The sequence below is a fragment of the Medicago sativa genome, chromosome 5, assembly GCF_051527215.1.
Source record: "Medicago sativa cultivar Bolivia chromosome 5, Bolivia_mono, whole genome shotgun sequence".
Classification (NCBI taxonomy): Eukaryota; Viridiplantae; Streptophyta; class Magnoliopsida; order Fabales; family Fabaceae; genus Medicago; species Medicago sativa.
In genome coordinates, this window is record NC_140753.1 from 33,350,124 (window position 1) to 33,357,117 (window position 6,994).

The window sequence follows — 6,994 nt, forward strand, 5'->3', positions numbered from 1 at the left end:
TTTTCTTTCATTTTCTTATTTAAAGAATAACAATAACATAGAGACAGAGAGGAACAAAAACAATCATATATGAAACCACCACCAATCATCTTTCTTATCATATTGTGCCTCTAACCTTATTTGGCTATCTCATCAAATCATAGAAACTTTGAGTCTCACACTTAAGGGAGAGATGTTAATGCGTCATGTGTGACAATGTACATTTTTATAAGACATTTCTATGATTGATAAAAATGAGTGTTATATATATATGCAAAAAAAAAAAAAGTAAAACATTGCACAAATTTTGGTCTCTAATAGATGAAATATGCCGGAATGAAAATAAAGGAAATAATGGTTAAGATTTCAAATTCGAAAGGGAAGGATTTAAAGGGAATAAAGTTATATATATGTTGTCATATATATCTTTGCATTGAAACCATTTTATTGTCATTTCTAGTGCCATAAATACAATAGTGAGAGGTTAATTGCTACTGCTATAAACCACAAATAAATTTTAAGAATAACAATAGCATAATATAATGTGAGGAGAGATATATTGACTCCAAGAAGTCTATAGACATAGTCCAAATCTCAGCCCTCGATTACTTTTAATCTAACGACTTAATGGTTTATGTTTTTTCTCTTCTCGTGAATCACCATTAGCGGCTTCCTTTCTCTAAGCACATTCTTAAAAAATCATGCGCACACTTGCCGTCAGCAACAAAATCAAATCACATAGTATTTCAATTTTTCCGTCAGCAACAAAATCAAATCACGCAGTATTTCAATTATTTGATCTGATTATTTGAAATTTTCATCAAAAATTAATTTTCCAGATTCTTCTTTCAGATGTGCAGTATATGGAATGACTCATTTTAAATTATGACTTCCATTGCCTACCACAATTACATCTCAAGCACCTAACCTCTTCAATTTACACTTACAAGATAATAAATAAAACCTAAGAATTCTAGGTTTATCGAAAGAGAAGAAGAGAAAGAAACTATTGAAATTTATACGGAAAAATTGACGAAAGAAAACCTTTTGGGATTAATTAGAGTTTGAAATACGTAGAACCAAAATTTGATAGATTATTATGATTTGGATCTAAGCCAATTGATTTCAAATCCTGAAATGGAGTTTGGTTGGGACGTTCCTTTCGTTCTTGTTTTTTTGGGAATAAAAAAATATTAGATTTTTGGCAATGTGTTTAGGATGAAAAAACCTTTTGGGATTAATTAGAGTTTGAAATACGTAGAACCAAAATTTGATAGATTATTATGATTTGGATCCAAGCCAATTGATTTCAAATCCTGAAATGGAGTTTGGTTGGGACGTTCCTTTCGTTCTTGTTTTTTTGGGAATAAAAAAATATTAGATTTTTGGCAATGTGTTTAGGATGAAGGAAGCCTAAGAGTGGTTTACGTTGGAGCAAATAATATAAAACTTAAAACCGTTAGATTAAAAAGAATGAAGAGTAGGGATTTGGAGTAAGGAGGTTAGGTTGGGAGGTGGGAGGAGGAGGGTGGGAGTGCAGACGTAGGTTACTAGCTTGGGAGGAGGAGACTGTGGGGGAATGTTATGCTATGCTTCATAATGTTGTTTTGCAGGATACATCTTGTGATACTTGGCCGTCGTTACTAGATCTGATTCATGGTTACACAACTCGAGGGACATATCACTTCCTTACTTCTTCCGGAGCAGGTGTTGACAGATCGCATGTTGATGAGGTTTGGCATAAATGTATTCCTTCGAAGGTGTCTCTGTTTGTGTGGCGTCTCCTTCTTGATAGATTTCCTACTAAAAATAATCTGTTAAGGAGGGGAGTTATACAAGCAACGGATACGGACTGTACAACAGGTTGTGGGGAATTGGAAACGGTTACTCATTTGTTTTTAGGGTGTGCCACTTACGGCTCCCTTTGGTCACATGTGTTGCATTGGTTAGGTATTTCATCGGTTCTTCATGGAGATTTACGTCATCATTTTGTGCAGTTTACTCGTCAGGGTGGTTTGCCTAGATTCTCTTACCTTTATCTTTGGCTAATTTGGTTTGCATCGGTTTGGGTGATTTGGAAAGAAAGAAACAACCGTGTTTTCAATAATGTGGCTCTAAGTGTTGAGGTGCTTTTAGAAAAGGTTAAGCTAAATTCTTTTTTGTGGTTAAAATCTAAACAGTTTGTTTTCTCCTATAGCTATCATGAATGGTGGAAACACCCACTATGTTGTATGGGTATTTGTTAGCTCTCTTTTTTCATTTTTGGTTACCTCCCGTTGTTGGGTTACTTTGACATTGTAAAAACTCTTGTTTGATCTTTCCTTTGCACTCCTTGTACGGGGGATCTTTTGTGATTATATATACACCATTTTAGTTTGTTCAAAAAAAAAATTTTAAAAAAAATTGAAATTAACTAATATATCAATGATAACATAACACCGAGCATTTGAAAACGGCCATATGAATGAACCCATACTTATTATTAAATTTTTTTGTGACAAAAAATATGTAAAGGTGACCCATACATATAATGAGACACCTATGAAAAAAAAAAACTCTCTCAAACCTTAATCGTAAATAAAAGTATATTATAGAAAATTGATATTTTGGTCCAAAAGTATATTATAGAAAATTGATATTTTGGTCCAAAATTAGAATGAAATACATCAGTTTTTTTTTTACCTACTTTTTCTAATAAATTTACCTAAAATGATGCATTTTTGTCGGGTTTGAATGAAATAAATAAATTTAAACAAAACTTGTTTTTAAAGTTCACGACAACATATATACTTTTTATTTATTTGGAGTTGCAAGGATCTTTGCTAGAGTCTCTATGTGTTTGTGTTTATGCAATCGTTGGTTTTATTAAATTATTTGAACAGTTTTTATTTTCTTATCTTTTTCTAGTAAAACTTTATGTTAATTGAGCTTCGGGCGAGAGGATGCCTTAAGGCTTAATGAGCAATGTACTTACTATTGCATAGTGAAGAAAATAGTAAAGACAATAGTGATAGTAACCCTAGTTAGAGATAACTTGCTCTCCAAGTTACCTAGACATAGTTAGAATACAACTTGTATATGATAGTTATCATGGACTTTTACTTGTCTATATAAGTTGTACTCTTGCTTCATTCACAACTAATGAGAATCATTTCATTCATTTGTTACATTCATAGTATGGTATCAGAAGTTTTCTCTCCTCTTTGAGGATTTAGTTACGATCCAGTAACCGTTTTCCGCCATTGTTGCATCTTCTTCAAGCTTCGTTTTGAAGCTTTATTCTTCCTTTTTCTTGTTGAAGATACTTCATCTTCATCTTCTTTCTTGTTTCTTCTTCGAATTGCACCTTCTTTTGTTCCAATTCGTTCGCATTTCTCTTCTATTTTCTCTCCTTGTTCATACTTTGTTTTCATGGCTCGTGGAAACTCTGCACCTTCTAACTCTGATTCAGATTCTCCCTACTATATTCATCCCAGTGATGGACCTAGTTCTTTGGTTATCACTCCCAAACTCAACGGTTCAAATTATCTTGCATGGCATCGTTCCATGCAACGAGCTTTGGGCGCGAAGAACAAACTTGTCTTCATTGATGGTTCCATCTCTGTTCCTGCCATCGATGCTCTTAATCGTCAAGCTTGGGAACGTTGTAATCATTTGATTCACTCTTGGATCGTGAATTCTGTTACAGATTACATAGCTCAAACTATTGTATTTCATGATACTGTTTTGTCTGCTTGGGATGATCTAAAAGAAAGATTCCAAAAGGTTGATCGTGTTCGTATTCTTTCCTTGAAATCCACCATTAACAATCTCAAGCAAGGTACCAGATCTGTTCTTGATTACTTCATTGAGCTTCGCACTCTATGGGATGAATTGAATTCACACAGACCTATTCCAAATTGCACATGCGTTCATACTTGTAGATGTGACTCTATACGCCTTGCTAAATACTATAGAACTGAAGATCAAATTCTTCAGTTTCTTACTGGTTTGAATGAGTCTTTCTCTGTTGTGAAGACTCAAATCCTTCTCATGGATCCTTTACCTCCTTTCAACAAGGTTTATTCTTTGGTAGTTCAGGAAGAAAGCCAAAATGTTGTGTTTTCCACTCCTCCTGTTATTGATGAATCCAACATCTTTGTTAATGCTTCAGATGCAAGAAGGTTTAACCCTCGTGGTAAAGGTGCCTCTGGTCCTTCAACTAGCAAGGGTAAAGATAGGTATTGCACCTTTTGCAATAGATACAATCACACTATAGAGTTTTGCTATCAGAAACAGGGACACCCTAACTTCAATAAGGGTAATTCCTCTGCCAATAATGCTAGTGCTGAGGTTTCTGATTCAAATAACCCTAGTGGCTCCAATGATGTGGTAGTACCAGATTCCAAGTTTAGTTTGACTCAAGAGAAGTATGATCATCTTGTGGCTTTGCTCCAACAGGCTAATTTGCTTTCCTCAGTATCTTCCCCTAGTGGTCCTGTTTCCAATCACATTCATAATTCCAATCCATCTACTTCTGATTCTCATCAAGCAGGTATATTCAGTGTTGTCTATTGTTCTCTTGATTCTGCTCCTAATCATTGGATTTTAGATTCAGGTGCTAATGATCATATATGTTCCTCTTTGCATTGTTTTACTTCCTTCTATAAAATCAAACCTACAAATGTTAACTTGCCTAACAAGTCTTCTGTTTTAGTTACATATGCTGGCAATGTTTCCTTTTCTTCTTCATTATACCTTACCAATCTTTTATATTGTCCAACTTTCAGTTTTAATCTCATATCAATTTCCAAAATGTGCAAATCATTGTCTTGTTTTGTCAATTTTTCCACTGATAGTTGCATTATTCTGGATTTGAGTACCAAGAGGATGATTGGTTTGGGTGAAAACTTCAATGGCTTATACAGATTGGTGGTGTCTGCTGATTCCTTCAAGCCTTCTCCTCATAGTTTCAATAAAAATTTGTCTGTTTCCTGTAATAATGTTTCTCAATCTTCTTTCAGTGTAATTCCTGCTTCAGCCTTATGGCATTATAGATTGGGACATCTCTCTCAACAGAGATTGTCTCATATGCATTCTATGTACCCTTCAATTTCTTGTAATAATAAAGATGTTTGTGACATATGTCACTTGGCAAAACAAAGAAAACTGCCTTTTACTACCAACATTTCTATTGCTTCTTCTAAATTTGAATTGCTCCATTTTGACATTTGGGGTCCTTTAGCCATTCCTTTTGTTCATAACCATAAGTATTTTCTCACCATTGTTGATGATTTTAGTAGATTTGTTTGGATCATACTCCTTAAAAGTAAATCTGAGGTATCCATTCATGTTAAGAACTCCATTACCATGATTCATACTCAATATAACATCACCCCTAAAACTGTTAGATCAGACAATGGTCCTGAATTCCTCCTCCCTGAATTTTATGCCTCTAAAGGTATCATTCACCATAGATCTTGTGTTGAAACACCACAACAAAATGCCAGAGTTGAAAGAAAACATCAACATATCCTTAATGTGGCAAGAGCTTTATTATTTCAATCTAAACTCCCTAAATAGTTTTGGTGTTATGCTGTTAGTCATGTTGTTTTTCTTATCAACAGTGTCTCTACTCATTTGCTTGACTATAAAACACCTTATCAACTCTTATATGATTCTTTACCTGATCTTAAACTCTTTAAAGTTTTTGGTTCACTGTGTTATGCTTCAACTCTTATGTCTCACAGATCCAAACTTGACCCTAGAGCTAGAAAATGTTGTTTCTTAGGTTACAAGTCAGGCTTCAAAGGTTCTGTCATCTTTGATTTACATTCTAAGGAAATTTTCATTTCTAGACATGTAATTTTTCATGACAACATTCTTCCCTATCCATCTTCTTCTCATCAACCTTCAGATTATTTTCCTTTTGACTCTCATCCTCCAGACTCCTCCCATGTCTCTCCTGAGTCCACCTTTGTTGATTTTCCCATTAAATCTCCACAAATATCTTCTTCCACTCCTAATGTTGATACTCCCATTCAACCTTTACAAAGAGTTTCCTCCAGATGCAGACAGCCACCACCACATCTTAAAGACTACATATGCCAATCATCTGCATCACCTTCTTCTCTTACTAATAAAAATGTTTATCCTATTTCCCATTATTTGTCTTATAATAAATTGTCCAATGATCATCTTCATTTTGCTTTGTCTCTTACCACTCATACTGGGCCCAAAACATATACTGAGGCTAGCAAATTTGAATGTTGGAACAAAGCCATGGAGACTGAACTGTCTGCCCTTGAACAAACTGGTACTTGGAAATTGGTTGATTTACCACCAGGAGTTAAACCAATAGGCTGCAGATGGGTGTATAAGATCAAGCATCATGCAGATGGTTCCATAGAAAGATTCAAAGCATGTTTGGTTGCTAAAGGGTACAATCAAATTGAAGGTTTGGATTATTTTGATACATATTCACCAGTTGCCAAACTCACAACTGTCAGACTCATCATTGCTTTGGCTTCTATGCATCATTGGTTCATTCATCAACTTGATGTTAATAATGCCTTTCTTCATGGTGAGCTGCAAGAAAATGTGTACATGCAGCTTCCACCAGGTATCAAATCCTCCAAACCAAATCAGGTGTTCAAACTGGTTAATTCTCTCTATGGATTAAAGCAAGCAAGCAGAAAGTGGTATGAAAGATTGACCTCTTTACTTATAGCTCAAGGTTTCAAGCAAGCAAATTTAGATCACTCTTTGTTCACCAAGTCTTCATCTGAGTCATTCACTATCCTCCTTGTATATGTGGATGATATTATTCTTGCTGGGAACTCACTCTCTGAATTTCAACACATCAAAGACATTCTTCACAGTTCTTTCAAAATCAAAGATCTTGGCCAGTTAAAATATTTCCTTGGTTTAGAAGTTGCTCATTCTAAACAAGGCATTTCATTGTGCCAAAGAAAGTACTGTTTAAACTTGCTTGCTGATTCAGGTCTCACAAACTCTAAACCAGTCTCAACTCCTT